General features: G+C 51.0%; 1 protein-coding gene across 2 annotated transcripts in view; it reads left to right on the top strand.

Moving 5' to 3' along the window:
- Positions 1–17325, top strand: part of ppp1r13l (protein phosphatase 1, regulatory subunit 13 like) — a 66493-nt gene that overhangs the window by 13031 nt on the left and 36137 nt on the right. The window lies entirely within an intron of this gene.

Raw genomic sequence — 17325 nt, 5'->3', positions numbered from 1 at the left:
CAGCTTGCGGTGGCCTGTCACTTTAACTCCCCGCTCCACTCCCACTCTGACCTCTCCGTCCTCGGCCTCCGACACTGTCCCAATGAAGCTCAATGCAAGCTCGGGGAACAGCACCTCATCTTTCAGCACCTTATACCCTTCTGGGCTCGGATATAAGGTAGTCACTAATAAATCTAATGAGGAATTCAGGAGAAAGTTCTTTACCCAGAGAGCGGTGAGAATGTGGAACTCGCTGCCACAGGCAGTGGTTGAGGCGAATAGTATCGATGCATTTAAGGGGAAGCTGGATAAACATGTGAAAGAGAAAAGAAAGACTTGCATTTATATAGCGCCTTTCACGACCACCGGACGTCTCAGCGCATTGCAGCCAATGAAGTACTTTTTGGAGTGGAGTCACTGTTGTAATGTAGGAAACTTGGCAGATAATTTGTGCACAGCAATGTGATAATGATCCAGATAATCTGTTTGTTATGTTGATTGAAGGATAAATATTGGCGCGAGTTCGGGGCCAGAAGGGGCGAGGGCCCAGGGGCAGCACGGGCCCAGCCCACACTGCGATGTGTGTGCGCACTGGGTCCGTGCAGCAGAGCTGGTCTCCAGTCGTCCTGGTTAACCCTTGCCACTGGACCAAGACCTCGCTCTGTCAAGCCCGTGTGGTGTCTGGTGTGCAACGGTCACCCCACGTTAAAACAATCCACCCACAGGCATCTTCCACCCTTCAGGATGTAGCTCGGGATCCGGAATATTAGGTCCTTCATTGAAACACCTGTGAACTTTTTGACGTGGAAGCAAGTCACCCTCGATTCGAGGGACTGCCTATGATGATGAAACATTGGCCCAGAACACCGGGGAGAACTCCCTGCTCTTCTTCGAAATAGTGCACTGGGATCTTTTGAGATGGCAAACGGGGCCTCGGTTTAACGTCTCATCCGAAAGACGGCACCTCCGACAGTGCAGCGCTCCCTCAGCACTGCACTGGGAGTGTCAGCCTAGATCTTTGTGCTCAAGTCTCTGGAATGGCACTTGAACCCACAACCTTAGATGTGGCCCTTACGGCTAAAGGGGTATGGAGAGAAAGCAAGAGTGGGGTACCGAGGTTGCATGATCAGCCATGATATTGAATGCTGGTGCAGGCTCGAAGGGCCGACTCCTGCACCTACTTTCTATGTTTCTGAGGTGAATGTGCTGCCCACTGAGCCACGACTGACACACGACGGAGAAAGGAATAGACAGATATAAGAACATAAGACCATAAGAATTAGGAACAGGAGTAGGCCATCTAGCCCCTCGAGCCTGCTCCGCCACTCAACAACATCATGGCTGAACAAAAGCAGGTACAGCAAGTGATCAGGAAGGCCAATGGAATCTTGGCCTTTGGGGATGGAGTATAGAAGCAGGGAAGTCTTGCTACAGCTATACAGGGTATTGGTGAGGCCACACCTGGAGTACTGCGTGCAGTTTTGGTTTCCATATTTACAAAAGGATATCCTTGCTTTGGAGGCAGTTCAGAGAAGGTTCACTAGATTGATTCCAGGGATGAGAGGGTTGACTTATGAGGAAAAGTTGAGGAAGTTGGGCCCTGACTCATTGGAATTCATAAGAATTAGGAACAGGAGTAGGCCATCTAGCCCCTCGAGCCTGCTCCGCCATTCAACAAGATCATGGCTGATCTGGCCGTGGACTCAGCTCCACTTACCCGCCCGCTCCCCATAACCCTTAATTCCCTTATTGGTTAAAAATCTATCTATCTGTGATTTGAATACGTTCAATGAGCTAGCCTCAACTGCTTCCTTGGGCAGGGAATTCCACAGATTCACAACCCTCTGGGAGAAGAAATTCCTTCTCAACTCGGTTTTAAATTGGCTCCCCCGTATTTTGAGGCTGTGCCCCCTAGTTCTAGTCTCCCCGACCAGTGGAAACAACCTCTCTGCCTCTATCTTGTCTATCCCTTTCATTATTTTAAATGTTTCTATAAGATCACCCCTCATCCTTCTGAACTCCAACGAGTAAAGACCCAGTCTACTCAATCTATCATCATAAGGTCACCCCCTCATCTCCGGAATCAGCCTAGTGAATCATCTCTGTAACCCCTCCAAAGCCAGCATATCCTTCCTTAAGTAAGGTGACCAAAACTGCACGCAGTACTCCAGGTGCGGCCTTACCAATACCCTGTACAGTTGCAGCAGGACCTCCCTGCTTTTGTACTCCATCCCTCTCGCAATGAAGGCCAACATCCCATTCGCCTTCCTGATTACCTGCTGCACCTGCAAACTAACTTTTTGGATTCATTGCAAGCCGGTTCACGGACTCCCAGGCCGCCTGCAATTTCTGCGGTCTGGAGGAGTCCGTGTTCCATGTTTTTATTGAGTGCACGAGGTTGCAGCCCCTGTTCCATTATTTGAAGGGGCTGCTCCTGAAATTCTGGCTGCACTTCAGTCCCACTCTCCTGATCTTTGGGCACCCTGTGCGGAGGGGTGCGGGTAGGTCCGAAGGCCTCCTCGTAGGACTGCTCCTGGGCACGGCCAAGGGTGCCATCAGCCGGTCCAGGCAGCGGGCGGTCGAGGGGGTCGTTCAACCTGACTGCCTGCCTCTCTTCCGCTCTTACATCCGGTCCAGGGTGTCCTTGGAGATGGAGCACGCGGTGTCCACCGGTACGCTCGCGGCCTTCCGCGAGAGGTGGGCACCGGAGGGACTGGAGTGCATCATCATGCCCGGCAACCAAATTTTAATTTGATTTTACGTTTTAAAGTTTAATTTGTTTTAATTGCCGGTGCTTTTGGTGTCCCCCTTCCCTTTTATAGGGGGCACTGGGGAAAAATTGTGATTTTAGTGCCCAAAAAAAAACCACAAAAAAAAAAAGGAAAAAAAAAGGGCCTTGTAAATGTCTGGTGTGTCACCCAGGTAGGGTGGCACGGTTTAATGTCTTTTGTTTTTGCAGATAAACTCCAAAAAGAGTTTCATGCACAAGGACCCCCAGGTCCCTCTGCACCACAGCATGTTGTAATTTCTCCCCATTCAAATAATATTCCCTTTTACTGTTTTTTTTTCCCCAAGGTGGATGACCTCACATTTTCCGACATTGTATTCCATCTGCCAAACCTTTGCCCATTCGCTTAACCTATCCAAATCTCTTTGCAGCCTCTCTGTGTCCTCTACACAACCCACTTTCCCACTAATCTTTGTGTCATCTGCAAATTGTGTTACACTACACTCTGTCCCCTCTTCCAGGTCATCTATGTATATTGTAAACAGTTGTGGTCCCAGCACTGATCCCTGTGGCACACCACTAACCACCGATTTCCAACCCGAAAAGGACCCATTTATCCCGACTCTCTGCTTTCTGTTAGCCAGCCAATTCTCTATCCATGCTAATACATTTCCTCTGACTCCGTGTACCTTTATCTTCTGCAGTAACTTTTTGTGTGGCACCTTATCGAATGCCTTTTGGAAATCTAAATACACCACATCCATCGGTACACCTCTATCCACCATGCTTGTTATATCCTCAAAGAATTCCAGTAAATTAGTTAAACATGATTCCCCTTCATGAATCCATGCTGCGTCTGCTTGATTGCACTATTCCTATCTAGATGTCCCACTATTTCTTCCTTAGTGATAGCTTCAAGCATTTTCCCCACTACAGATGTTAAACTAACCGGCCTATAGTTACCTGCCTTTTGTCTGCCCCCTTTTTTAAACAGAGGCGTTACATTAGCTGCTTTCCAATCCGCTGGTACCTCCCCAGAGTCCAGAGAATTTTGGTAGATTATAACGAATGCATCTGCCATAACTTCCGCCATCTCTTTTAATACCCTGGGATGCATTTCATCAGGACTAGGGGACTTGTCTACCTTGAGTCCCATTAGCCTGTCCAGTACTACCTCCCTAGTGATAGTGATTATCTCAAGGTCCTCCCTTCCCACATTCCCGTGACCAGCAATTTTTGGCATGGTTTTGTGTCTTCCACTGCGAAGATCGAAGCAAAATAATTGTTTAAGGTCTCAGCCATTTCCACATTTCCCATTATTAAATCCCCCTTCTCATCTTCTAAGGGACCAACATTTACTTTAGTCTCTCTCTTTCGTTTTATATATCGGTGAAAGCTTTTACTATCTGTTTTTATGTTTTGCGCAAGTTTACTTTCGTAATCTATCTTCCCTTTCTTTATTGCTTTCTTAGTCGTTTAAAATTTTCCCAATCTTCTAGTTTCCCACTAACCTTGGCCACCTTATACGCATTGGTTTTTAATTTGATACTCTCCTTTAGTTCTTTGGTTATCCACGGCTGGTTATCCCTTCTCTTACCGCCCTTCTTTTTCACTGGAATATATTTTTGTTGAGCACTATGAAAGAGCTCCTTAAAAATCCTTCACTGTTCCTCAATTGTGCCACCGTTTAGTCTGTGTTTCCAGTCTACTTTAGCCAACTCTGCCCTCATCCCACTGTAGTCCCCTTTGTTTAAGCATAGTACGCTCGTTTGAGACACTACTTCCTCACCCTCAATCTGTATTACAAATTCAACCATACTGTGATCACTCATTCCGAGAGGATCTTTTACTAGGAGATCGTTTATTATTCCTGTCTCATTACACAGGACCAGATCTAAGATAGCTTGCTCCCTTGTAGGTTCTGTAACATACTGTTCTAAGAAACAATCCCGTATGCATTCTATGAATTCCTCTTCAAGGCTACCCCTTGCGATTTGATTTGACCAATCGATATGTAGGTTAAAATCCCCCATGATTACTGCCGTTCCTTTTTCACATGCCTCCATTATTCCCTTGATTATTGCCCGCCCCACCGTGAAGTTATTATTTTGGGGCCTATAAACTACGCCCACCAGTGACTTTTTCCCCTTACTATCTCTAATCTCCACCCACAATGATTCAACATTTTGTTCATTAGAGCCAATATTGTCTCTCCCAACTGCTCTGATATCATCCTTTATTAACAGAGTTACCCCACCTCCTTTCCCTTCTTGTCTATCTTTCCAAATTGTCAGATACCCCTGTGTGTTTAATTCCCAGTCTTGGCCACCCTGCAACCACGTTTCTGTAATGGCCACCAAATCATACCCATTTGTAATGATTTGTGCCGTCAACTCATTTACTTTATTTCGAATGCTGCGTGCGTTTAGGTAGAGTGTTTTAATACTAGTTTTTAAACCATGATTTTTGGTTTTGACCCCTCCTGAAGCCCCTTTATATTCATACATATTGTCCCTTCCTATTACCTTGTGGTTTACACTTACCCCAGTGCTACTCTGCTCTGTTGCCTCCTGCCTTTTGCATTCTTTCTTGGGGTCCTGTTCATCTGAGCTCTCACCCACTCTAACTAGCTCAGAGCCCTCTCCTGGGTTCTGAAAGTCCTTGCATTGAGGCACCAAGCTTTCAGGCTTGCCTTTTTATTACACTTTGCTGTACAGTGGCCCTTTTTGTTTTTTGCCTTGGGTTTCTCTGCCCTCCACTTTTACTCATCTCCTTTCTGTCCTTTGCTTCTGTCTCCATTTTGTTTCCCTCTGTCTCCCTGCATTGGTTCCCATCCCCCTGCCATATTAGTTTAACTCCTCCCCAACAGCACTAGCAAACACTCCCCCCTATGACATTGGTTCTGGTCCTGCCTAGGTGCAGACCGTCCGGTTTGTACTGGTCCCACCTCCCCCAGAACCGGTTCCAATGCCCCAGGAATTTGAATCCCTCCCTGCTGCAACACTGCTCAAGCCACGTATTCATCTGCGCTATCCTGCGAGTCCTACTCTGACTAGCACGTGGCACTGGTAGCAATCCCGAGAGGTCCTACGTTTTAATTTAGCTCCTAGCTCCTTAAATTCGTCTCGTAGGACCTCATCCCTTTTTTTACCTATATCGTTGGTTCCAATGTGCACCACGACAACTGGCTGTTCTCCCTCCCTTTTCAGAATGTCCTGCACTCGCTCCGAGACATCCTTGACCCTTGCACCAGGGAGGCAACATACCATCCTGGAGTCTCTGTTGCGGCTGCAGAAACACCTATCTATTCCCCTTACAGTTGAATCCCCTATCACTATCGCTCTCCCACTTTTTTTCCTGCCCTCCTGTGCAGCAGAGCCACCCACGGTGCAATGAACTTGGCTGCTGCTGCCCTCCCCTGATGAGTCATCCCCCTCAACAGTACTCGGAGCGGTGTATCCGTTTTGCAGGGGGATGACCGCAGGGGACCCCTGCACTACCTTCCTTGCACTGCTCTTCCTGCTGGTCTTCCATTCCCTATCTGGCTGTGGACCCTTCACCTGCGGTAAGACCAACTCGCTACACGTGCTACTCACGTCATTCTCAGCATCGTGGATGCTCCAGAGTGAATCTACCCTCAGCTCCAATTCCGCAACGCGGACCGTCAGGAGCTGGGGGCGGATACACTTTCCTCGCACGTAGTCATCAGTGTCCCTGAGTTCCCACATGGTACAGGAGGAGCATATCACGTGACCGAACTCTCTCGCCATGTCTTAACCCTTAGATACACTTAAATTGGCAACAACAATGCTAAAGGTTACTTACTGTTATAGAAGAGAAAAAAGAAAAACTACTCGCCAATCACTTACTCCCTTGGCTGTGACGTCACCTTTCTGTTTCTTTCTACTACTTTTTTGCCTTCTCCCTGTAGCTGTACAAGCTCCGCCTCTCCACGCACCTCTCAACCCTGGGCCCCGGACTCCCTACTGTGCCTTTTATAGGCCTCTCGCCGATGTCCCGACTGCCTCACCATGCACCTGTTGATGGGATGAGGTGAAGAGGGGTGGGAGGAGGTTTGTGTGGAGCAGAAACACCGGCACGGACCTGATGGGCCGAATGGCCTGTTTTACGATGTGCATACGATGCAATAGACTCGGTAACTCCAACCCTGCAACCTTCCACCTCTCTCGACCGCCTCAAAACTTTCTCGAGACCCAACTTTTCAACCTAGGTTTCAGTAACTTTTCCCAATCTCTCCCTCAATTCCCATGTCGAACGCTCGCTCTGAAGCTCCTTGAGCTGATGTGTTTTTTAAACGTTTAAGTTGCTGCATCAAAGCACGGTGTTGCTGTAAGAAGGCAAGTCAGTTTAGGCCGGACTCTTTGTCCCAAAAAAAAGTTTCCTCGGCCTGCGATGTTTCTAGTCTCTCAATCGAAGTATGGTCACTTGGGGGAGGGTGTTCGAGGCCAGCCAGTGCTTGTGGTGCTATAGCTATAGCAACAGCAGGAGGCCATTCAGCCCCTCGAACCTGTCCCGCCATTCAATGAGATCATGGCTGATCTGTGACCTAACTCCACATACCTGCCTTTGCCCCCATATCCCTTAATCCCTTTGGTTAACAAAGCTATCAATTTCCGATTTTAAAATTAACAAATTTCATCAATTGCCGTTTGCAGAGGAGAGTTTCAAATTTCTCCCACCCTTTGTGTGTAGAAGTGTTTCCCAACTTCACTCCTGAAAGGTCTGGCTCTAATTTTTAGACTCTGCCCCTAGTCCCAGACTCCCCAGCCAGCAGAAATAGATTCTCTCTATTGTGTATGAATAAAGAGTCTGACCAGATACTGTGAGCTCAAAGTAAAGTGTGACCGTAGTCTTTTATTGCAGGTCTCCAGAGTGCACCTCCAACCTGTGAGGCCTCCTTAAATACCTGTGCTCCCAAGGGATTGTGGGATCCCTTGGGACTCCAGGGGATGGGCCCTCTGGTGGTTAAACAAGGTATTTACAGGTTTACCTATATAACATTCTCTATCTACCCTACCTTTAATATCTTGAAAACTTCGATCAAATCACCCCTTAAACTACTAAACTCGAGAATACAACCCTAATTTATGTAATCTCTCCTCGTAACTTGACCCCTGGAGTCTGGGTATAATTCTGGTAAGCCCGTGCTGCACTCCCTCCAAGGCCAATATATCCTCCCTCAGGTGTGGGGCCCAGAACGGCTCACAGTGCTCCAGGTGTGGTCTAACCAGGGCTTTGTACAGCTGCAGCATAACCTCTGCCCCCTTGTATTCTAGTCCTCTGATCTTCACCCCTCAGCCCCTATTATCCTGCCTTCGATGGATAGCCCTTGACACAAAACCCAACGATCTAAAAACAGAAAATGCTGGAAATCCCAAGAGGTCAGGTAGTGTGAGTGGAGAGAGAAACAGAGTTAACGTTTCGGGTCAGTGACCCTTCGTTAGAACCTGGCGACTGTGCCAAATTAATGGATTCTTAAGGGGCGCTAGAAAGGGGGGAGGGGAGGAAAGAACAAACGGGAAGGTCTGTGATTGGATGGAAGACGGGCGAGATTAGAGAGACAACAGGGATGACGGGCCGAATTGAGATGTTAATGGCACAAGATCGGAAACAAAAGATGAGTCTAGAGAGGGTGTGAATGGCGAGATAATTGCCAGTTACCGTGGGAAACAGGAAAAAAATGCATCAGAGCAAAATACGGGCAGAGGTTACGCTCTGAAATTGTTGAACTCGATGTTGAGTCCAGGAGGCTGTGAAGTGTCTAAACGAAAGATGAGGTGCTGTTCCTCGAGCTTGCGTTGAGCTTCGTTGGAACAGTGTAGCAGGCCGAGGACGGAGAGGTCTAATAATTATATGTTTATTAGTCCCTCAAATTTCAGTTGAGCCCCCCCCTCGGCATCCACAGCCTGTTGGGGGGGGGTGAGGATTCCACATTCCCGCCTCCCTTGGTGTGAAGAAGTGCTTCCTGATTGCACTCCTCAGTGGCCGAGCTCCAATATCTAGGTTTTTCCCCGTGTGCTGGACCAACCGAGAGAAAAGGAGAGTGCAGAAAAGCTGGCCTTAATGTGAAAGTTGATTTTATGTTGGATTGTGATTGGGCATATTGGCCGAGGATTCATCCTCATCCACTGTACCAGTTGGCTGCGAAAGAGGGAAGCTATGTGTGGTTGCACAGGGAAAGTGATTTGCATCTTAACCCAACCAGCTGCCGTCTGATTTATCGGCTTGATCAAACACCCCTGTAAAAACAGCTGCTTGAATGCATCACCGTGACCCACAAAGATGCGCGTGGCAGAACAATGCCAATCATTCTGATGGCAGCAATCCTGGCGGAAATGCCACGTTGGTTGAGTCACTCGGTAGGAGGTCGATGGGTTGGAATGACATGAGCTGGATCTTGAGCTCAGTAACGTGTCAGCCGTGGCTCAGTGAGTAGCACCCTCGCCTCTGAGTCAAAAGGTCGTGGGTTCAAGCCCCACTCCAGAGATTTTGAGCACATAAATCTAACCTGACACTCCCAGCGCAGTGCTGAGGGAGTGCCGCACTGTCGGAGGGGCAGTGCTGAGGGAGCGCCGCGCTGTCGGAGGGGCAGTGCTGAGGGAGCGCCGCGCTGTCGGAGGGGCAGTGCCGAGGGAGCGCCGCACTGTCGGAGGGGCAGTGCTGAGGGAGCGCCGCACTGTGGGAGGGGCGGTGCTGAGGGAGCGCCGCACTGTGGGAGGGGCGGTGCTGAGGGAGCGCCGCGCTGTCGGAGGGGCAGTGCTGAGGGAGCGCCGCACTGTCGGAGGGGCAGTACTGAGGGAGCGCCGCACTGTCGGAGGGGCAGTGCTGAGGGAGCGCCGCACTGTCGGAGGGGCAGTGCTGAGGGAGCGCCGCACTGTCGGAGGGGCAGTACTGAGGGAGCAGGGCACTGTCGGAGGGGCAGTACTGAGGGAGTGCTGCACTGTCGGAGGGGCAGTACTGAGGGAGCGTCGCACTGTCGGAGGGGCAGTACTGAGGGAGCAGGGCACTGTCGGAGGGGCAGTACTGAGGGAGCGCCGCACTGTCGGAGGGGCAGTACTGAGGGAGCAGGGCACTGTCGGAGGGGCAGTACTGAGGGAGCGTCGCACTGTCGGAGGGGCAGTACTGAGGGAGCAGGGCACTGTCGGAGGGGCAGTGCTGAGGGAGCGTCGCACTGTCGGAGGGGCAGTACTGAGGGAGCGCCGCACTGTCGGAGGGGCAGTACTGAGGGAGCAGGGCACTGTCGGAGGGGCAGTACTGAGGGAGTGCTGCACTGTCGGAGGGGCAGTACTGAGGGAGCGTCGCACTGTCGGAGGGGCAGTACTGAGGGAGTGCTGCACTGTCGGAGGGGCCACCTTTTGGCTGAGACTTTAAACCAACTGTAAGCCCACTGTTTCGAAGGAGAGCAAAGGGAGTTATCCACAGTGTACTGGGTCCAATATTAATCAGCACAGTGCTGTTTGTGAGGCGATAACCCATGGAGCCGAGTCGATGTGCTCTCGCTCGCTGAGTCAAGGCTGGTCGCATTCCCCCGCCAACATCTCTGCCAGTTCAAACAGAATGAACTTGTGTTTGTTTAATCATGCCGTATCCCGTTGCCAACAGCAACTTACCTTTTAACAGAGAGAGAGAGGAACAGGGGCTGTGCCCAAGAGATGTGCTCTGAGGAACCTCTCTGAGTTGGTTGTGTGGAGGGTTTACGACAGGCGATCCACGGACTCGGGCGCAGTAGGTTGAAACGCCTGGCACTGACTGTGGGATGGGCGACTTGGGACAAAGCAGCTGTTTAACAATATATTGGATCCTTGGTGTTATAACAACTCATTTATACAAAGCCTTTAATGTAGTACGGCACTTCACAGGAGTGTTTGAAGACATAGATTTGACACCGAACCACACAAGAAGAAATTAACGCAGGTGACCAAAAACTTGACCAAACAGGCCGGTTTTAAGGAGCGTCTTAAAGGAGGAAAGAGAGGCGGAGAGGTTTAAAACGACTTGGATTTCTATGGCGCCTTTCATGACTGAAAGCGCTTTAAAGCCAGTGAAGTATTTTTGGAGTGTAGTCACTGTTGTAATGTGGGAAACGTGGCAGCCAGTTTGCGCACAGCAAGCTCCCACAAACAGCAATGTGATAATGACCCAGATAATCTGTTTTTGTTATGTTGATTTGAGGGATAAATATTGGCCCCAGGACACCGGGGAGAACTCCCCCCTGCTCTTCTTCGAAATAGTGGCCATGGGATTTTTTACGTCCACCTGAGAGAGCAGACGGGGCCTCGGTTTAAAGTCTCATCCGAAAGATGGCACCTCCGGCAGTGCGGCGCTCCCTCAGCACTGCCCTGGGAGTGTCAGCCTAGATTTATGTGCTCAAGTCCCCTGGAGCGGGACTTGAACCCACAACCTTCTGACTCCGAGGCGAGTGTGCTGCCCACTGAGCCACAGCTGACGTTGCATTTATATAGCGCCTTTCACGACCGACTGGTGTCTCAAAGGGTGAGATGAAGAGGGGTGGGAGGAGGCTCGTGTGGAGCATCAACACCCGCCTGGACCAGTATCCGATACGGTGGCATAGTGGTTATGTTGCAGGACCAGTAATCCCGAGGCCTGGACTAATGATCCCGAGGCCAGAGTTCAAATCCCACCACGGCAGCTGGGGAATTTAAATTCAGTGAATTAAATAAATCTGGAATAAAATGCTTGTGTCAGTAATGGTGAGCATGAAACTACCGGGTTGTCGTAAAAACCCATTGGGTTCACTGACGTCCCTTTAGGGAAGGAAATCTGCCGCCCTTACCCGGTCTGGCCGATATGTGACTCCAGACCCACAGCGATGTGGTTGATCATTAACTGCCCCCTGAAATGCCCCTGGCGAGACGCTCCGTTGTACCAAACCGCTCCGACAAAGTCAGCGCTATGGGAGCACCTTCACCACACGGGACTGCAGCGGCTCAAGAAGGCGGCTCACCACCACCTTCTCAAGGGGCAATTAGGGAGGGGCAATAAATGTCGGCCTTGCCACATCCAAAAGTTGGGCCGAATGGCCTGTTCTGTGCTCTAGACTCGCTACGTAACGCACATTGTAACAACGATGGTTTCGCTGGTTGAAACATGTCTGCTGACAATCCAAATGATGTCATGACTGAAACGGTACAAATTGTACCAATATGCTGTGGTTTGACCTGTTCAGAGCATTCGAGAGACGTGTTGACACAGCTTGGCACATTGTGTAACAAACCGCGAATTTCACATTCCTGAGTGAGAGCTGTGCCGTCATCCACGCCAAATCCCTTCCTCAGCTGTGCGCTTTAACGCTGACCCCTCCTTCATTTAAATCCTAAGGGAGGATGTGTGAGATTTCCACAGGTATGTCCAGGTGGCTCAGTGGGCAGCACTCTGGCCTCTGAGTCACAAGGTTGAGGGTTCAAGTCCCGCTCCAGAGACTCGAGTACAGTTATCTCGGCTGACACTCCCAGGGCAGTACTGAGGGAGCGTCGCACTGTCGGAGGGGCAGTACTGAGGGAGCGGCGCACTGTCGGAGGGGCAGTACTGAGGGAGTGCCGCACTGTCGGAGGGGCAATGCTGAGGGAGCGCCGCACTGTCGGAGGGGCAGTGCTGAGGGAGCGCCGCACTGTCGGAGGGGCAGTGCTGAGGGAGCGCCGCACTGTCGGAGGGGCAGTGCTGAGGGAGCGCCGCACTGTCGGAGGGGCAGTGCTGAGGGAGCGCCGCACTGTCGGAGGGGCAGTGCTGAGGGAGCGCCGCACTGTCGGAGGGGCAGTGCTGAGGGAGCGCCGCACTGTCGGAGGGGCAGTGCTGAGGGAGCGCCGCACTGTCGGAGGGGCAGTGCTGAGGGAGCGCCGCACTGTCGGAGGGGCAGTGCTGAGGGAGCGCCGCACTGTCGGAGGGGCAGTGCTGAGGGAGCGCCGCACTGTCGGAGGGGCAGTGCTGAGGGAGCGCCGCACTGTCGGAGGGGCAGTGCTGAGGGAGCGCCGCACTGTCGGAGGGGCAGTGCTGAGGGAGCGCCGCACTGTCGGAGGGGCAGCGCTGAGGGAGCGCCGCACTGTCGGAGCGGATGCAGTGATCGTGACCATTTTTTAAAAGGTGACAAGTCCGACTGCGGCAACTACAGGGGAATCTCCCTGCTATCAGCCACTGGGAAGGTTGTCACTAGAGTTCTCCTCTATCGTCTTCTCCCTGTAGCCGAGGAGCTCCTCCCGGAGTCACAGTGCGGATTTTGTTCCCTATGGGGCACGACGGACATGATCTTTGCAGCGCGCCAGTTGCAGGAAAAATGCAGGGAGCAGCGCCAGCCCTTATACATGGCCTTTTTCGATCTTACCAAGCCCTTTAACATTGTCAACCGTGAGGGTCTACGGAGCGTCCTCCTCCGTTTCGGGTGCCCCCAAAAGTTTGTCAACATCCTTCGCCTGCTTCACGACGACATACAGGCCGTGGTCCTCACCAGCGTTTCCATTCCAGACCCAATCCACGTCCGGACCGGCGTCAAACACGGCTGCGCCATCACTCCAACCCTCTTCTCAATCTTCCTCGCCGCCATGCTCCACCTCACAGTCAACAAGCTCCCCGCTGGAGAGGAATTAAACTACAGAACCAGTGGGAAGCTGTTTAACCTACGCAGTCTCCAGGCCAGGTCCAAGATCACCCCAACCTCTCTCGTTGAGCTACAGTACGCGGACAATGCCTGCGTCTGCGCACATTAGATAGAAAGAAGAAAAGTAAAAGTGGAGGGCAGAGAAACCCAAGGCCAAAAGCAAAAAGGGCCACGTTACAGCAAAATTCTAAAGGGGCAAAGTGTGTTAGAAAGACAAGCCTGAAGGCTCTGTGCCTCAATGCGAGGACTATTCGGAATAAGGTGGACGAATTAACTGCGCAGATAGCAGTTAACGGGTATGATGTAATTGGCATCACGGAGACATGGCTCCAGGGTGACCAAGGCTAAAACCGCCTATTCCCGCCTCCGTAACATCGCCCGTCTCCGCCCCTGCCTCAGCTCGTCAACCGCTGAAGCCCTCATCCATGCCTTTGTTACCTCCAGACTTGACTATTGCAACGCACTCCTGGCTGGCCTCCCACATTCCACCCCACGTAAACTAGAGGTGATCCAAAACTCGGCTGCCCCGTGTCCTAACTCGCACCGAGTCCCGCTCACCCGTCACCCCCTGTGCTCGTTGACCGACATTGGCTTCCGGTTAAGCAACACCTCACTTTCAAAATTCCTCATCCTTCTTTTCAAATCCCTCCATGGTGGGGGTCCGTCCAGCAGTTGTCGGCTCCTGTCATGGCGCGGGTGATGCGCACATCCTTGCGCCTTGCGATCCGTGGCTCGGACGACGATATAGTCGAGCAGGTGCCAGTGTTTGGAGCGAGGGTGTTGCCACAATGCCTTGTATTTGTCCCTCTGGTGGAACAAGGTGTTGGTGATGACCAGATTGTGCTCTCAACATTTTGTCAGGAGCAGGGTAGTGCTGGAGTTGGTTTTCCCTGCCCCCTCTCTGCCGATCACACCTCCCCAGAGGGTTGTGTCTTTGCTGACCCTGGCGTTGAAGTCTCCAAGGGGGATCAGTTTGTCTACACTACACTATTCGCCTCAACCCCTCCCTGTGGCAGCGAGTTCCACATTCTCACCACTCTCCGGGTAAAGAAGTTTCTCCTGAATTCCCATTGGATTTATTAGTGACTGTCTTATATATTGATGGCCCCTCAGTTCTGGTCTCCCTCACGTGTGGAAACATCTTCTCTACGTCTACTCTGTCAAACCCCTTCAGAATTTTAAAGGCATTTGACAAGGTGCCACATAAAAGGTTACTGCACAAGATAAAAGTTCACAAGTAATAGCATGGATAGAGGATTGGCTAACAGAAAACAGTGAGTGGGGATAAATGGTTAATTCTCTGGTTGGCAACCAGTAACTAGTGGGGTGCCGCAGGGATCAGTGCTGGGACCCCAACTATTTACGAAGGGACTGAGTGTAACGTAGCCAAGTTTGCTGATGATACAAAGATGGGAGGAAAAGCAATGTGTGAGGAGGGCACAAAGTCTGCAAAAGGACTTAGACAGGCTGAATGAGTGGGCAAAAATTTGGCAGATGGAGTATAATGTTGGAAAGTGTGAGGTCATGCACTTTGGCAGAAAAAAATAAAAGAGCAAGTTAATATTTAAATGGAGAAAGATTGCAAAATGCCGCAGTACAGCGGGACCTGGGGGTACTCGTACATGAAACACAAAAAGGTTAGTATGCAGGTACAGCAAGTGATCAGGAAGGTCAATGGAATCTTGGCCTTTATTGCAAAGGGGATGGAGTATAAAAGCAGGGAAGTCTTGCTACAGTTATACAGGGTATTGGTGAGGTCACACCTGGAATACTGCGTGCAGTTTTGGTTTCCATATTTACGAAAGGATATACTTGCTTTGGAGACAGTTCGGAGAAGGTTCACTCGGTTGATTCTGGAGATGAGGGGGTTGACTTATGAGGAAAGGTTGAGTATGTTGGGCCTCTGCTCATTGGAATTGAGAAGAATGAGAGGTGATCTTATCGAAACGTATAAGATTATGAGGGGGCTTGACAAGGTGGATGCAGAGAGGATGTTTCCACTGATGGAGACTAGAACTCGGGGGCATAATCTTAGAATAAGGGGCCACCCATTTAAAACTGAGATGAGGAGGAATTTCTTCTCTCGGAGGGTTGTGAATCTGTGGAATTTGCTGCCTCAGAGAGCTGTGGAAGCCGGGACATTGAATACATTTAAGACAGAGATAGACAGTTTCTTAACCAATGAGGGAGCGGGCGGGGAAGTGGAGCTGAGTCCATGATCGGATCAGCCATGATCGTATTAAATGGCGGAGCAGGCTCGAGGGGCCGTATGGCCTACTCCTGCTCCTATTTCTTATGTTCTTATCAGGTCACCCCTCAACCTTCTGTGTTCTAGAGAAAAGAGCCTGAGCCAGTTCAGTCTTTCCTGATGGTTGGTCTGAGTAAGCTAGTCGGGGTCAGGTCCGGTGATTGAGTGTTGCATGTAGTTGGAGAAGCACTTCTTCACACACGGTAGTGCAAATAAGAACATGAGAGATAGGAGCAGGAGTCGGCCATTCGGCCCCTCGAGCCTGCTCCGCCATTCAATAAGATCATTGGCTGATCTGATCTGATCTGGGCCTCAGCTCCACTTCCCCGCCCGCTGCCCATAACCCTCGACTCCCTTATCGCTCAAAAATCTGTCGGTCTCCACCTTAAATATATTCAATGACCCAGCCTCCACAGCTCCCTGGGGCAGAGAATTCCACAGATTCACCCCCCTCTGAGAGAAGAAATTCCTCCTCATCTCCGTCTTAAATGGGCGGCCCCTTATTCTGAAACTATGCCCCCCCCTAGTTCTCGATTCCCCCACGAGGGGGAAACATCCTCTCTGCATCCACCTTGTCGAGCCCCCTCAGAATCTTGTACGTTTTAATAACATAATCTGGAACTCTTTTCCCTTCCTCACCCCAAAAATAGCTGTGGAGGCTGGGATTCCATTGAAAATGTAAAAACTGACAGTGATGGATAGTTGTGACCTAAGCGTGTTAAGCTGGGTGGGTGGAATTACGATACAGATCAGCCGTGATCTAATTGAAGGATGTAATGGGTTGAATGACCTCCTGCTTCTAGAGATTGTGGTCAGGTGAGTAACCCGGCCTGTGTTTCTGTGCTTTCTTGTGGGCACGGAGGGTGTGGATCTCAGGTATTTTTAACCCCCTGGGGGCCTCTTGGGACCCGCTGATAAAAAATGCACCTTTCATTGCAGAATCGCTGGTGAAACTGTGGGCGTCGCCAAAGTAAATGTGCACACAGACAGGAATGGCAAGCGAACGGCTTAAGTTACTGCTGTGTGAGCCCATGTTTCTGTGGAGTGATTCAGTGTGTAATTTGAGCTGACCTTTGGGTGCAGTGCTGGGGGCGGGGGGGTGGTGCTGGCTGCATTGTCACTCGAATGAGATGTTGCACCAGCAATGGCTGTCTCCACCCTTCACCCCCCCCCCCCCCCCCCACTCCGCCGGGAAGAAAGAGGGGGGGCTCTGAACTCTGTGATCGGGGTGCAAATTCTGAAGCCAAGTGCTCCCGGGACTGGGGTGACATTGATGAATAGAAACATAGAAAATAGGAGCAGTATTAGGCCATTCGGCCCCTCGAGCCTGCACCGCCATTCAATGCGATCATGGCTGATCCTCTATCTCAACACCGTATTCCCACTTTTTCCCCATACCCCTTGATGCCTTTTGTGTCTAGGAATCTATCTCCTGCCATCGGCCGTCCCTCGAACGAGGATGACTTGCTTCCACACCAAAAGGGATGTTTCAATGGAGGACCCGATGTTCCAGTCCTGAACTCCAGGGGGTGGAAGATGCGTGTGGGTGGATTATTTTAACGTGGGGTGGCTGTTGCACACCAGCCACCACACGGGGCTTGACAGAGCGAGGTCTTGGTCCAGTGGCAAGGGTTAACCAGGACGACTGGAGACCTGCTCTGCTGCACGGACCCAGTGCGCGCACATATCGCACAGTGTGGGCTGGCCCCGTGCTGCCCCTGGGGCCCTCGCCTCTTCTGG

Source organism: Pristiophorus japonicus, chromosome 26 (genome assembly GCF_044704955.1).
Source record: "Pristiophorus japonicus isolate sPriJap1 chromosome 26, sPriJap1.hap1, whole genome shotgun sequence".
NCBI classification, from domain to species: domain Eukaryota; kingdom Metazoa; phylum Chordata; class Chondrichthyes; family Pristiophoridae; genus Pristiophorus; species Pristiophorus japonicus.
The sequence above is the reverse complement of the archived record's forward strand: the minus strand, read 5'-3'. Positions and strand labels throughout refer to the sequence as shown.